This window comes from Saccopteryx leptura, chromosome 6 (genome assembly GCF_036850995.1).
Source record: "Saccopteryx leptura isolate mSacLep1 chromosome 6, mSacLep1_pri_phased_curated, whole genome shotgun sequence".
Classification (NCBI taxonomy): domain Eukaryota; kingdom Metazoa; phylum Chordata; class Mammalia; order Chiroptera; family Emballonuridae; genus Saccopteryx; species Saccopteryx leptura.
Window position 1 is genome coordinate 103,537,992 of NC_089508.1, and position 16,510 is coordinate 103,554,501.

General features: G+C 39.3%; 1 protein-coding gene across 4 annotated transcripts in view; it reads left to right on the forward strand.

Moving 5' to 3' along the window:
• The window catches only part of AKAP6 (A-kinase anchoring protein 6), a 495,640-nt gene that overhangs the window by 325,911 nt on the left and 153,219 nt on the right, over nucleotides 1-16,510 (forward strand). The gene's annotated exons all lie outside the window — the stretch shown is intronic.

The window sequence follows — 16,510 nt, forward strand, 5'->3', positions numbered from 1 at the left end:
CCTTTTACACTTTTTGTATAGAAACAAGCTGTACCAGACGATCTCTGTGCCTCATTCATTCATTGAGCAAGTACTTATTGTCTACTATGTGTCAGGAACCTATAATATCAAAATAAATCTGGCTCATATTCTATTTTTGGGGAGCTTAAAATATAATAGGACAGAGGAATATGAATGCCTATAAGGTGGAAAGAGATATATATTTTATAAATAGAAGGGTAGATCATGTGACCAGCAAATTCAGGTGAGAGGGGAAGTTATTGAGGATGGAGGAATGTGTGGGTGAGAAGTTGCGGAGTTGGCGGAGAGCCTGGGAAGCAGAGCTGGAAAACTGTAAACCTGGGAAGGTATGGTTTAGTCTGACATGAGCATAAGTGGGTTTGCTATTGTCAGAAAAGAAAGTCACAGAGGGTATAGGGGAATTGGGCTAGGATCCAGCCATGAATGATGTTTAAATTCTGTGGTAAGCCACTTAAATTTATTCTAAAGAAAAGGACAGTCACAAAAGTTCCTATTGTTATTATTTGATTTTTAAATTACAATAATGATGTGAGTGAAGATATGCCACAGGAAACTTCAAAGAGAGGCCTTTTCTCCTATAGGCTATTATAAGGGGCAATGCAATTACACTGCTGCAGGTTGGATTTTAAACAAGCTGGCTATAATGATTAAATACAAGGGCACTAGATACTCCTATGATACATGTCTTACATGCAATGGTAGATTACTCTGAGGTTTTTTGGCGGGGGTTGTTGTTGCAAAAGCTTTATTGTTTCCATTTGGTTCAGGGGCCCTTCAAAGGCCTCTGGACTCCAGAGGCTTGTTGGCAAGCCTTCTGAAGAGGTCCTCTCCTCTCACAGCCCAGGGCCAGCCAGCCTGTGAAGCTTAGTCAGGTGGTTGCACACCTTCTAAAGCTTTAACCTCCTTATTTAAGAAGCAGCTGCGCTGTGACAGAGATGGGAGTCTTTCTGGGCAGAACCCAGGGCATGCAGATCCTAAAGGGATCTGCCAGAGAGAGGCCAGTATAGGAGGCCCACAGATTCACGTTGAACGGGCAGGTGGTTGACGGCAGCCCCCAACTCGACTGAGTAATTCTGACAAATCTGGAGCTCATGTTTGATTGGCAGTAAGGAGCAACAAGCAGTGTGGCTGGTCCCAGAAGCCAGGAATGGCTGAGCAGATGGTTCTGAAGGTTGCAGCTGGAGGGGAGGTTGGACAGTGGTTGGAGGCTGGAAGAAGGGGAGTCCGTGGATCCTGGCAATCACCTACAAACAGATTCTGTTTAAAGATGTGAAATATCTCAGACTTTTTTCCTTAATGTATGAAATAAAATTCAAAGAAAAAATTTTAGTACTTCAAGAGTTAAGTTACTCTGCCCCTGTCCCCTTTGGTAACTGACAGCCTGACAGAGGGGTTTTGGAGTCTCCGTGGACTCCTCTCAGTGGGTCTGACAGAGGGGTTTTGGAGTCTCCGTGGACTCCTCTCAGTGGGTCTGACAGAGGGGTTTTGGAGTCTCCGTGGACTCCTCTCAGTGGGTCTGACAGAGGGGTTTTGGAGTCTCTGTGGACTCCTCTCAGTGGGTCTGACCATTCGTCAGGCGTTTTCTTTTTCCCTTGGTTCCTTGTGATTTGAACACTTCCTTTCCTATTATATGTTGTTTAACTGTTCTTCCTTACTGTATCTTTGAGAATTCTCTTTCACATTATGGCCTGAAATGTGATATATTTGCCCAACTGTGCCTTTTATCTTAATGACTAAAGTGTCATAGACACCTGGTAAATTTAAATGTCCTCACTTTAAATTAAAATGTGTAACATAAACACTTTATAGTCCCCAGGAACTTTCTTATTTGTAATTTTTAGACAATCCCAATCTATTTTATAAGCTGAAGGAATTCAGGGGACTGGCCAACGCATCCCTTTTAAGGGTAATTATCCTGCTACGCCTTGAGAAGTCTTTTGAATACCACCATTCACCTTTACCTTCACAGATTGGTAACCTGAGGTGTTTGTCAGCAATGGCCAAGAATCTGTGCTTTCTACCAGGACGTCCCCTCTCCTTGAAACTTCCTTCTGAGACTGCTCATGAGCTTTCACTCAACAACCCATCATTCATTATTTATTCAACACAATTCTGGACATTGGGGAGACAAGTATGAACAAGAAAGATGAGGTCCCTGCCCTCATGGGATTTATATTTCAGTGGAATATGGATCAGAGAAAGCAAATAAGCAAAAAAAAAAATTATTAAAATAAGCATGTAAATAAGCAAAAAAATATTCAATCAAATAAATATAATTGTAAGATATAGTAACTAATAGGAAGAAAATAAATAAGACCTGAAAGAGAGAATAATTAAGAGATACCTATCTTAGGTAGATAACCAAGGAAGGAAGTTATTTATTTACTTTTTATTAAATTTACTGGGGTGACATTGGTTAATGAAATTATATGGGTTTTAAGTGTACAATTCTATGATACATCATCTGTATATTGCATTGTGCACCCACCACCCAAAGTCAGAGCTTCTTTCGTCACCATATGTTTGACTCCCCTTTACCTTATTCTGCTCCATCCTTGTTCCATCTGGTAACCATCATACTGTTGTCTGTGTCTGTGAGTTTGTGTTTGTTTTTCTTGTTTGCTTATTTGTTGCTTTCAGTTTTATATCTCACATATGAGTGAAATCATATGGTTCTTAACCCTTTTCTGTCTGGCTTATTTCACTTAGCATGATATTCTCAGTGTCCATCCATGTTGTAGCAAATGGCAGTATTTCATCTTTTCTTATGGCTGAGTAGCATTCCATTGTATAGGTATACCACATTTTTTCTATTGAATTATCTATTGAAGGACACTTTTGTTGTTTCCATATCTTGGCCACCGTAAAAAATGCTGCAGTAAACATAGGGGTGCATATATCTATGCAAATAAATGTTGTCAATTTTTTGGGTTATGAGACCTAAAGGAGATGAAGGTAATAACCATGTGAAGAAAGAAGAATGAATATTCCAGGCAGAGGGACCCACATGTCCAAGGTAGGAAGGAGCTAGATTCATTAAGGATATTGAAAAAAGCCAAGTGACGTTAGAATGTGTGCAGAAGGGTGAGAGCAGCTCAGAGTAGTGATAGGCAGTGAAGGCCAGACAAAGCAAGCCTCTAAAGGCTCTAGTATTCTAGGGGAAATATGTCTACAACACACTGATTGAGGCTGAGGTCATACCTTTCCTTTAAAGAGATTGTGAGCATAATTTCTAATACCTATCGTCAATAAGGGGCATATAGAATAATGGAAATATAGAATAATAATGTAGCAATCTATTAAAATTTGTCTGCCTTGGACAGTGATGTTTAGGGATCCTTTTATAATTAGTCTTTTGGCTTAAGAGATAGAACTATTTCACTCTTTCATTCTGGTTCCAAAATAAAGAATAGAAAGAGATATAATTGAGGTAAACAGAAGTGAGGAGAAAGTAGGAGGCTATAATTGTGTTTATATTGTTTACTTAGAATAGCAGTTTGCCTGACAAGTAGAAATGAAACCATCAGAGAGGAAAACCGATGTGTATTTGTATTTTTAAGTCCCCTCGGGATGTATTAGCAGCAAGCTACTGAACATTTTCAGGTACAAACTAAGCAACAGTCAAACTTTATAAACTCTAAGTAGCAGCGATGATCAATCTGTATAAAGGTGTATAAAAGCTTGGAAATGACTGTTGTAAAGATTTGTGCAAGGTTTGTGTGTGTGTGTGTGTGTGTGTGTGTGTGTCTGTCTGTCTGTGTCTCTGTTTTGGTCTCATATCTACCAGAAAATAGCCCCAGCAGTTATTTATTTATTTATTTATTTAAATATTTGATGAACTTTTAGAAGAAAGGGGAGTGTTGTTGAATATTGTTTTAGTCTGTTTGGGCTTCTATACCAGAACACCATAGACTGCGTGGCTGATAACAGAAACTATTTCTCACAGTTCTGAAGACTGGGAAGTCTAAGATCAAGATGCTGGCAGATCCCATGTCTGGTGACAGCCTGCTTCCTGGTTCATTGTGTGCTCACATGCAGAAGCACTGTGAGAAAGCTCAGAAGGGGTCTCTTTTTTAAGGGCACTAATCATTTATGTGGGCTCCACCTTTCAACCTAATCATTTACCACAGGCCTTTCCTCATAATACTATCATATTGGGAGGTTGGTTTCAACACACAAATTTTGGAAGGACACAAACATTCAGTCTATAACAAATATGTGAGTCATTTCTGAAGATATTACACCTTCAAACTACAAAAAGAATTTTGTTTAAGTCATAATTTTGTTTAAGACCATTTCATTTTGGGTTTTGTGGGCACTATTATGATAACGGTTCTTCACACTTATTATATATGATAACGGTACTTCACACTTACTATATACACTAGTTTTTTTCTCCTTGCTCTTCCACTCTGCCTTCATTTTCATTTCAATTTCTCCTTGTTGGGTCTCCTTTCAAGCTGGCATGCATACGCTAACTTCTGAAGTTTTGTGACCTTTCCTGGCAGTGCAGATTGGGGTCTCACAGCCAGTCTCAGCTTCACATAATCTCTCATTTTATACTCGGGCCCCTAGCAGCCAGGCCAGGATGTGTTTTAGGAATAGATGTGGGAGGTGAACACCCAAGACTTGGGGATCTCATCCAGGCTCTTCTCACCCCTGCTGTCAAATGAATTTCCACCCATGGCCTTTCTTAAACTGATCTTGTCGATTCATACATGTTAATATTTAAGTGAAGAATATTGAAATTCATGAACTTAGAGATGGGTACCATGTTAAGATGTTAATTCCTGTGAATATTTGGTATGCATTAGTATATCAGATATCTTTCCAATTTAGCAGTTAGCAAGAGTGAGGATGGGGGATGGTATACAAAGGTAGTGGGAGCTTTTGTGCAGAAGCTATTATAGATGGTTTTGAGATTTACTGGAATATTCTTATTATATGTTGCCTTACTCATAGTAAAAATCCTCTGCTTCCATTAGAATTTCCAAATTAAACACAATTCTCTGTCTTTACATTTTTATTGTGACTTAGTAAATTGATTAATAACCAATATGTTGAAAAGCAAAGGGTTTTTCCTAGAAAAGTATGTTGATATTTCTTACAAATATGGTTTAAAGTAAAATTTCTATTACAGATTTTAAAATGACTCTTGTGATTTTCTTCCTTTTTTATCTTTAAGTATTTCTTACTTATCAGTGAATCACATCTCAGTGTAATATCTAGGTAAAATGTACTTCCCTCCTTTTAAATACTTTTATATTCTCATCTGTTTTTATGGCATGTAACTGCATGTCTCCAGAGGCACACAGCATTTTTATTTTCAAGTAAATTTATATTAGTTACAGTCTCCAGCTGTTTTAGATATATGATCATTTCCTGTCGGTACTGTTTCCAGGACAATTCTTTTTTCCCCTCACAAAAATGAAAAATGTAATTTAACAAAGACATCCTATAATTGCCTTCATATCTAGCAAGGTATCTAGCAATCTAAATACTTATTTTATTTAAAACATCTGTCTACATAATATCTAGTGATTGTCCAGGGTTATGTCATCCTTGGGAAAGGCAGCTGCTGCCATTTTTATTTAATTTATAAGGAACCAACAAAAATGTCTCCTTAATATTGAGTCTTCTGCCATTATGTCTTATGTGAGGATTTTTTTTTTAATGAGAATAGCTTACCTCTTTGGTGCTTGCAGTTACTTTAGTCTTTTTTAAATTGGTAAATACCATTTTTTTAGTAAAACCTTCCCATGGAAACATTCTGCACGATTAGTACTTTTGTTATATATTCATATATCATAATAAGAATGGTAGCATGCTTCTTTACTTGTATACCTAGACCTTACATAGGAATCACATTTCAATTTCCAAGTTCTTTTAGAGTTATTTATCTATAGTCTATTTTCTTTTCATTTATAGTTAAAACTTTAGTCTTTTATTATAAAGTCATTCTGGTGATTAGAGCAAGTAGTTGATATTTTCTTTTTTCTTTTGTGCAAAAAGCACATGGAGAAAGGTGGCAGCTTCTATAAACGCCCTTTGTCTTAAGGTGATACTGAATGCTGCTCCTAGAGGAATCCATATGTAAACTATTGTGTGTGTGTGTGTGTGTGTGTGTGTGTGTGTGTGTGTGTGTGTGTGTGTGTGTAGCCAAAGATAAAGTGTTTCACTGTTAATAGAACATATCAATTTAGGCTCAGCTGAATGCCAAAAACAACAGACACCTAGGCATGCAATAGTGTGTCTAAATGAGAAAGTTTACCTTTTCCAAGGAAGTAATCAAAATATTCCTTTTTGGAACACTGAGAGTATGAAGGGGAAATGATTACGGTTCCCTACTGACATACTGTTATGATTGACAGGAAAAACCAACACGCATGCCGCCTGAGACGTCTTGTTCAGGAACTTTCTGGAGGGTAGTAAATTGGTGTTGGCACAAACACAAAAAAAGAAAATGACTTGATTCAGCACTTTTCATTTCTAAATCCCCAAACACTAAAGTAAGAAGTAAATATTCATCAAATGATCAAAATTTATATTGATTTTTATTCTACATTAGCAGCTCAAAGTCGAGATTCTTGACAGGATGGATGTCGATTTGAATGATTCTCTTTGAAATGAGGATATAGGCTCTGAGCTGAGTGCTACCGTGCATTCCTGAACCATAGGCCCTGATTATTAGAACCCTAGGAGGCTAAATTTTTAACAGAACAGTATAAAGACACACTTGTTCAGTTCTGTTTTGATAACTAAATTGCTATTATTAGTATGTAAAGTAATTCTTGTTGTTCCTGTTTCATTTCTTTCTATTACCTTCTAAGGATGACTATTTTATAGAATTTCAAAGGAACTGGAGTACACATTATAGTTATAGAGCTAATAGCTGCATTTGCCAGCATAAATGTACTTGAGAAGGAACTGCCAGTCCTGCAGGGCAGGGGAAGCTAAGATTGTATCTTCACATTATACATCTTTATTTTTTTGTTTCTGCCCGAAAGTAAATAAGGATTTGCTATAGTGAAATTTGGAAGATGGGAATAAGTACACAGCCGTAGAATATAAACACAGACTTGATGCCCGTGTCATTGTGCAGAGATTTGCTAAGGAAACAGTAATGGAGAAACATCGGAATTCTAATCATCCGCTTAGTGGACACAGTGTAATCACACTCTGTTCCCACCTAGCTCATGACATAAAATGCTGAATTTTTAATGACTCTAACTACTTGCATTACAAAGACGGGCCCGGCAGTGGTGGGTGAGGCTCTCCATGAATGCAGTTGTGTGATATATTTGTCTTTATGTTTGTTAGGTGGAGGTGTTGTTAATAAACATGTCATCTATCATTAAAATGGAGGAAGAGGACATTTTTCTTTACATACAAATAAATACAGAAGAAATAATGAAAATCATATTTATGCTAATATTTTTGCTTTGTGTAAAAATAGTTACGATTTAACAATTTATAATTAAGGAAATAAGAATTTTCTAAACATTACAGGGAATATTCTTAATAGTTTACAAACAGCATCAAGTCAACAGAAATAAAGATGACCTTTTAAAGATATAAACATAATATATTTTACTTAAGTCAGTTATCTTTTGTAGTTGCCCTGAGTTAGTTATCCATGAATATAAATATAAGAAAACCTTAAGATGCTAAGGCTAATTTTCCTGGATTTGCCAATATGTTTGTAGAAGTTTTGTGCCTTAATATACAAAGATTAGTATATACAGTAGTCTTTGCTAAGTATAATATTGAAGTAGCTCTGAGATTCTTGTTAAAATTTTAATATCTATTTAATTTTTAACAATGGAAAAATATATATTTATATATTTTAACACTTTTATAACTCTCTTATCCAACGACAAACTGTTTCTTTGGCAACATTTTTGAGGTATAATATTGGTCTTATTCTTGAATGAATATTTTAGCTCCTGTTAGTATAATTTTTCTGTTGTTCTAGGTTATACATTCCCTGAGGGCAGGCACCATGTCTGACCCAGATGTGTATCTTGTTCGGTGCTTTTACACATTAGAGATTTCCAAGGTAAACCTGTCAAATAAGTAAATGAAGGCCCTTAATTAACTATACTCCAAAGATATACATTGTTCTTTAGTCCTACTGCAAGTCTATAGGAAAAGGAAGCTTCGACACTCCACTCAGCCATGCACTCAGGGCTGAAGAGCAATGTGAGATTCGCCTTCACTGTAAGGTCATGTGTTGTTTGTATTTAGCCAGAATGTAACTAATCATGGATATGTGAATAAATGTCTTTAGAAGGTGCATTTCTGGGCAAAGGAAAAGCACATTGAATTTAATCCTTCAAGTGAGTTATTTCAGGAAGTTATAAACCACCAGTAATGATGACAAAGGCAAAAATGCACAAAATACCAGGATCTCAGGAGAAAAATAATCTCAACACTATAAAAGTGACAAGTCTAAATCCTGGAGTGAGTATGAGGAACTCTGCCAAGTAAAAAAAAAATGGAGAGTCCCAAGTGTAGATTCTAATCAACCTGAAGTTGTTTCCAGAAGGAAGCAGTCTGGGCCGGTTGCAAGAGTGATACTATAGGGAGGAAAGAGAGAAGGTATTTTAAATATTTGTATAAGGCAAGGGTCCCCAAACTACACAGCCCGCGGGCCGCATGCGGTCCCCTGAGGCCATTTATCCGGCCGCCATCGCACTTCTGGAAGCGGCACCTCTTTCATTGGTGGTCAGTGAGAGGATGCGAATGCATCCTGTGCTCCTGGAGTACTGTATGTGGTGGCGCCGCAAGGTGCGGCGTCACTCACGTACAGTACTACTTCCGATGACACTGGACACATGCGTCACGGCTCCAGAAGCACGTCATATCTCTTGTTACGGCTAGCAGTGACAAATATGGAACCAGACATTGACCATCTCAGCCAAAAGCAGGCCCATAGTTCCCATTAAAATACTGATCAGTTTGTTGATTTAAATTTACTTGTTCTTTATTTTAAATATTGTATTTGTTCCCGTTTTGTTTTTTTACTTTAAAATAAGATATGTGGGCCCTGGCCAGTTGGCTCAGTGGTAGAGCGTCGGCCTGGTGTGTAGAAGTCCAGGGTTTGATTCCCGGCCAGTGACACAGGAGAAGCACCTACCTGCTTCTCCATCCCTCCCCCTCTCCTTCCTCTCTGTCTCTCTCTTCCCCTCCCGCAACCGAGGCTCCATTGGAGCAAAGTTGTCCCGGGAGCTGAGGATAGCTCTATGGCCTCTGCCTCAGGCGCTAAAATGGCTCTGGTCACAACAGAGTGGTGCCCCAGATGGGCAGAGCGTCGCCCCCTGGTGGGCATGCCCGGTGTATCCCGGTCGGGCACATGCGGGAGTCTGACTGCCTCCCCGTTTCCAACTTCAGAAAAATACAAAAAAAAAAAAAAATTAAAAATGGGAAAAAAAAACCCGATATGTGCAGTGTGCATAAGGGTTTGTTCATAGTTTTTTTTTTATAGTCCGGCCCTCCAATGGTCTGAGGGACAGTGAACTGGCCCCCTGTGTAAAATATTTGGGGACCCCTGGTATAAGGAATAAGGAAAAAGACGTGTGTTTGGAGATACTGCATCAAAGGTTAAAAAAAAGACTGTAGTAAGACTAAGAAATTATTCCCCAATGGCAAAATTATTGCCAGAAAAATACAGCTCTCACCTATTACATTTGAAGGATCCCCATGATTGTCCTGACTTAGTGTGGATTCTTCAAAATGAATTATATTAAAATATTTTAAAGTATGAATATACTTAACTTTTAAAATAAATCCTCCTTTCTAAGTTCAATTTCCTAATTAAAGAAAGAAAGAAAGAAAGAAACAAACAAACAAATAACTATGGCATTGTTAATATCTTCTCCAAAAGGTCAAATGACTTTTTTTAAATGGGAAATCAGATTTTACTACACTAAAACCACTAAAACAAGCTCCTACCCAGAAGACTTAAAACTTTGTTTTGATATGGATTGTGAAGATTATCACACACAAACAGTAGATGAAGTTTCACTCCATATCCTAATTACTTTCTTTCTTTCTTTCTTTCTTTTTTTTTGTATTTTTCTGAAGCTAGAAACCGGGAAAGACAGTCAGACAGACTCCTGCATGCGCCCGACTGGGATCCACCCGACATGCCCACCAGGGGGGCGAGGCTCTGCCCACCAGGGGGGCGAGGCTCTGCCCACCAGGGGGCGATGCTCTGCCCCTCCAGGGCGTCGCTCTGCCGCGACCAGAGCCACTCTAGTGCCTGGGGCAGAGGCCAAGGAGTCATCCCCAGCACCCGGGCCATCTTTGCTCCAATGGAGCCTTGGCTGTGGGAGGGGAAGAGAGAGACAGAGAGGAAGGAGAGGAAGAGGGGTGGAGAAGCAGATGGGCGCTTCTCCTGTGACACTGGCCGGGAATCGAACCCTGGACTTCTACACACCAGGCCGACGCTCTACCACTGAACCAACTGGCCAGGGCCCCTAATTACTTTCTAATACAATATACAACATGTAAGATCACTCTGTTAGCTGAATGAAATGTTACCAAATGATGCTTTAATTAATGAAGCTTTTATTTTCTTCTTCCTTTTTTTCCTAGAGGAAAGCAAATTAGGTATATATTTTAATAATTTTTATTTCTGTCAAAGAAAAGATAGTCTTCTTCCTAAGGGAGACTGAAGCCAGTGATTTTAACAATCAAGCTGAGGTTATATAGACTTCAAACTATCCATTTTATTTCTTAGTATATTTTAAATCACTTCAGTTTTTCCAACAGTAAAATTTATTCAGACAAGTTGTAGAGTGGCTTCATATACCATGTGCTGTGCTGGGTGCTGGGGATATAGCAATGAATACATAGACAAATGTCCCTGCCCTCATGGGGCTTCCAGTCAATAGGGTGGGGATGGGGAGGATGTACAATACAAAATACATTTTGGCTAGATATAGTGAATATGTATGAAGAGGGTAGGGATCGCTGCGTGTAGGGGTGAGTTGAAGTTTTAAGTAGAAGATCAAGAAGACCTGAATGAGAAGATGACATTTCAGCAATGACCTGAGGAGATTAGGGACTGAACTGCCATGCAAACAGGACCAAACTCTCCAAGAGAGTGCCTACTGGACCTGCTGGAACTGGTCAACATAGGTTGCAGACTGAGGACCTGCCACTGGCATAGGGAATGTGGACAAAAGCCCGAGGGAGTGTGTTCAAGAGAAACAGGAGAGGAATTAGACATAGTGTAGATAAAGCATATAAAAGTGATTTTGTTGTAATAGAGAACAGAGAAAAGGGACATTAGCCAGAGGATAGATGATGTCAACTGGTTTCTAGAGATTTCTTTTCCCTTTTATTTTTCTTACATTGAAAAAAAAAATGGGGTTGGAAGGCAGCTGATGTACTAGTGTGGCTAATACAGTAGAGAGGACAAGTTGAGAGAGGAGAGAAGGGCAATTTGCTGTGGGGTGGTGATATTTGTGTAGTTAAGGGGGATCTGGTGCACAAGTGGAGGGGATTGGTCTTAGAAATATGGACAGTTTGCACAGAACAGGAGGGGAGGAGGAGAACATGAACCCAGATGCAAGTAGGAGGGTAGATGCGGTGGGAGGCTATGAAATACAGTATGAGTCTGAGTGACCAGGCAAACCTACAAAGGCATGAATTAAGTAAGAGTAAAATTAACTTTATCATTATCAGGATATTTAACAAAGGATGCTAGGACATGTAGTTTTAATGAAATAATTGATCTTTCTGAAATAAATTGGTGCTTTTTAAGATAAGGCATATATCTGTATGATTATAAAAGTGATTATGGCCCTGGCTGGCTAGCTCAGGGGTAGAGCATCAGCCCAGTATGTGGAAGTCTCGGGTCTGATTCCTGGTCAGGGCACACAGGAGAAACACCCATCTGCTTCTTCACCCTTCCCTCTCTCCTTTCTCTCTATCTCTCTTTTCCCCTCCCACAGCCAAGGCTCCATTGGAGCAAAGTTGGCCCAGGGAACTGAGGATGGCCACCGGTGCTAGAATGGCTCAGATTGCAATGGAGCAACACCCCAGATTGGCAGAGCATCGCCCCCTAGTGGGCATGCCTGGTGGATCCTGGTCAGGCGCATGCGGGAGTCTGTCTCTCTGCCTCCCTGCTTCTTACTTCAGAAAAAAAAAAAGTGACTATGTGTTAAAACTGTAAAGATTGTAGGAATGACTAAAATTTACTCCCCAAAATTTATCATGGGCTACCTATTTTGCTATTAGACACAATATCTGAGAGAAGTAGATGTTTGGACAATTATTCAGACTACCCAGATCGTTGAATTTTGATCACCACCTAACAAGCCAAATTGAAATAAAATATTTTAGAACATTATGTCTTGCATTCTAAATTCTTAACTTTTAATCTAATTTGAAGAGTTGAAGAAGTGTATCTCTAGTGATTTGGGCTCTAGGTGCATATAAAATAAAGAGGACAACATGCTATTAATAATAAGCAGCAAAACAATTGTATTAAACCTCAGATGAAAAGGCAGTGTTTCTAACTTTATTATGTGTACTAGTTTGCTAGAGTGGCAATAACAAAATACCATAGAATGGGTGGCTTAAACCAGTGGTCCCCAACCCCCAGGCCGCAGTCCAGTACCGGTCCATGGGCCATTTGGTACCAGTCCGCAGAGAAAGAATAAATAACTTACATTATTTCCCTTTTATTTATATTTAAGTCTGAACAATGTTTTATTTTAAAAAATGACCAGATTTCCTCTGTTATATCTGTCTAAGACTCACTCTTGACACTTGTCTCGGTTACATGATACATTTATCCATCCCACCCTAAAGGCCGGTCTGTGAAATATTTTCTGACATTAAACCAGTCCATGGACCAAAAAAGGTTGGGGACCACTGGCTTAAACAACAGATATTTATTTCTCACAGTCTGGAAGCTGGAAATCCCAGATCAGGCTGTTGACAGGTTTGGTTTCTGGCTTATAAGTGACTACATTCCTCTGTGTGCCCACTCTTCATCTTCTTAGAAGCACACCATTCCTATTGGATTAGAGCCCAACCCTTGTTACCTTATTTAACCTTACCTCCTTGAAGACCTTATCTCCAAATCCAGTCATATTGGGGTTAGGGCTTGAACATATGAATTGCAGAGGGCACAGTAGACTCTACATATTATGTTTAAGGTTTCTTAGAGGTTATGATTTACTAATAATATCTCTTAGGCATCTCCCCCTGTTTGGGACACTGGGCTTTTGGCCTGATGGACACTATTGATTTCCTTCTCAATGCAGTGTTCTCAAAGTATGCCAGGACATAGGAGTTTTTTGAGCTTACGTGGGCTAATCCATCAGATGACCATCTTACCATGCTAGAAACGGTGAGATGGAAGAAAGTGAAGGCCATCACAGAGACAGTGATCTTCTATTGGCACTTCATTGGATAGCACCTGAATTCTCTAACTTCACATCCTTCAGTCTATCCCCTTCTATTTTAGCCTCTTTGTCCAAATGTGCCAAAGCTCCTGCCATCAGTCTTTGAACATGCCACAGAGTTTCATGACCCTGGGTCTCTGACCAAAGGAATTACTCTGCTTATAAAAATATTCATCTACTTTTTCACCTAAACAGTCATACCCCTATTCCCAGATCTGGCTCAAATGCCTCCTCTTATCAAATTTTCACTGCTCATTCCTTACCTCCAGGCAATTAGTTTTTTTATTTCCCCTTCTTCCCCCACAATCATTTCATTTGGCACACATGTAGTACCTGTTGGCATAGCTCTTTCCTCCACTACACTGCAGTCCCTTAAGAAAAGAGATTATATTTTGTTCCTATTTGTACCCAGTCTTTGGTGCAGTTCTTGACCCATGATAAAGGCTCAGTGAACATACGAGTAATATATAGATAGATGAATGAGTGTACAATTCATTCATTCAACAATTATTTACTGAGCCCCTAATGTTCCAGATATGCCAAGGTGCTGGGAATATAAAGTGGCAAAGGAGACATAGAGAACACAGTTCCTTACAGAGCTTGGAGTCTGGAGACAGAGACAGAAAAAGTATGGGCCAGCAAATACAAAAATGGTAAATTGTGATGTGTGCTGTCAAGGAAATTACCACTGTTCCAAAATACAGAAAAATAGAGTGGACCTACTTTTGATAGGGCGATCAGGGAAGGCCCTTCTGAAAAGTAGCCAGGCAGCAGAGAGCTGAGGGATGAGTTGGCATTAGCAAGAGAATGTTGCAGAGAAAGGCAACAATATGTGCAACCGTCCTGAGACAGGAAGGGGCTGTTTAAAGAACTGAAAGAAGGCAAGGATGACAGGGGCATGGTGATCAACAGTGAGGTAATTAGGTCAGCGAGGGAGAAATGAGGTCTGAGGCAGGAAGGGACCAAATCTTATGGGTCATGAGAGTTTATTTTTTAGGAATGATTGCAATGTGAAACCAACTGATGTTTCATAAAGACCACTCTAGCCACTGTAAGGCAAGGAACTGAAGCGGCAGGAATGGGTGGAAGAAAATACACATTAGAGGATAATTGCCGGACTGCAGAGGACAGAAGATGCAGGCTTGGGTCAGGTTGGCAGCAATGAAGACTGGGGAGACAGACTGGAGACACATTTTGGTAAATGAAGACAATAAGGAGTCAAAGATAACTTTCAGGTTTCTGACCTGAACAACACATAGTGCCAATTATTTAAAAGGAAAGGTCTAAGAAGAGAACATTTGAGGGAATACGGGGAGGATGAGGATGGAGAGTTTTGTTTTGAACCATTATAGCTAAAGTAAATCAAGTAGTAGTGTCAGGGGTTGGTTAAATACATAGGGTGGAGCTCAGAGGAGAGGATTGAAAGCCATTAGCATATTGATGACATTGAAAGGCATAGAAGGGAGTATAAAGAAAAGAAGTACAGAATTGAGCCCTTAAGCAACAACAGCCAGTGATCTCAGGTGTGATTCAAAAAGATCAGCCAATGAACCATCTATAAAATGGATTTGGGGATGGTGGAGAGAGATGGAGGGAGAGTGATTGAGAATCCATCACATTAGGTTGGCCAAGCAGTAAATCAGGCCCTGGTCAGGCTAAACGAGAACTGATCCTTTCTCTCTTCTCATCATACATTTTCTTCCATAGCATTCTTACTTCATCTCTCAGTGCCAACCACTGCCTCCAGGTTTGTATTTCAGTCGTAATATTTCTACTTGCTTGAATATCTCACTTCTGGGTATCCCACCAGTGCCTCAGAAAAGACTCGACCAAATCCAGCTCATTTGTTCCATCTACTGTAGTATTGCTCTCTTTACGTTCCTACTCCCACTGATGGCACCGACCAGAAAGCAGGAGGGGCATCTGTCCTCGAGTCTGCTTCCTCTTGTTCCTTTTATTTCCCTGAATGAGTAAGTTGCCAAATCTCGTTGGTTATACACATCAGTAATAATATTTAATCAGACTGTTTCCATTTATAAAATATATTTCCTTTTACAAGTATCCACTGTTCTCAAAATGAATAAAATTCTAATGAATAAAATTATTTTAATCAGAGATTCAGTGTTATTTTTTGTAAGAACTGTATTTTCTTCAGATCTTTCACCTAAAAATTTATCTTTAAACTAAGATAAAGTATGAAAAAAGGTTAAGACAGTTTGCAGAGCGGTTTAGATCGGGAAAGCCATTCAACCTTAGCAGAACGATCTACTTTGGTTCTATTTTTATCATCACATTTAGGAATGAATCACTGAAAGCAGAGATAGAAACAGAGATGGATAGGAAAGACTTGGACCATTAATTCATCTCCCTGTTAGTGCAGGGAAGTTTTTTATGTCAAATGTCTGTGAGATATTGGGCAATGTAAGTCTTAGGTTATAATATTTCAATCATTTTTTAAGGATTATATTTATTGATTTTAGAGAGAGGAGAGAGAGGAGAGAGAGAGAGAGAGAGAGAGAGAAAGGGTTGGGGGGAGGAGCAGAAGCATCAACTCATAGTAGTTGTTTCTCATATGTGCCTTGACTAGGCAAGCCCAGGGCTTCGAACCAGGTTTTTTTTGGTAAGGTGACAAATTATCTTTTGAGTTGCTCTCAGCATGTTCTCCAAAGTCCTTTCCATGTATCCTTGTTATATAAGAAGTGTTTCGCTTTTACACAGAAATGGCCTAGGATCTAAAAGGAATAAACTCAAGTTATTTTTTCGTAGTAGTAATGAGTCTGCATTAAGTCAGCATCCCTCTTTATGATCCTCATTGTGACCAGTGGCACACATTTTTGAGATCATGACCTAGAACAAGCAGTGGTCTAGCTTGTTACTTTAGGTTGGTTAAAAAGTAACAGGAAGCTCTAGGGATCAAACATGCCCTTTGGAACCTTGTGGTGCAGATGCGTTATTCTTTTAGGGTTTTCAACAGAATTCTTGGTGTAGGATGACCGCCTCATTATCCCTATAGCTTTGAGGAGGGCAGTGGAGGAAGGAGGGCAGTGGAGGAAGGATGGCATTTA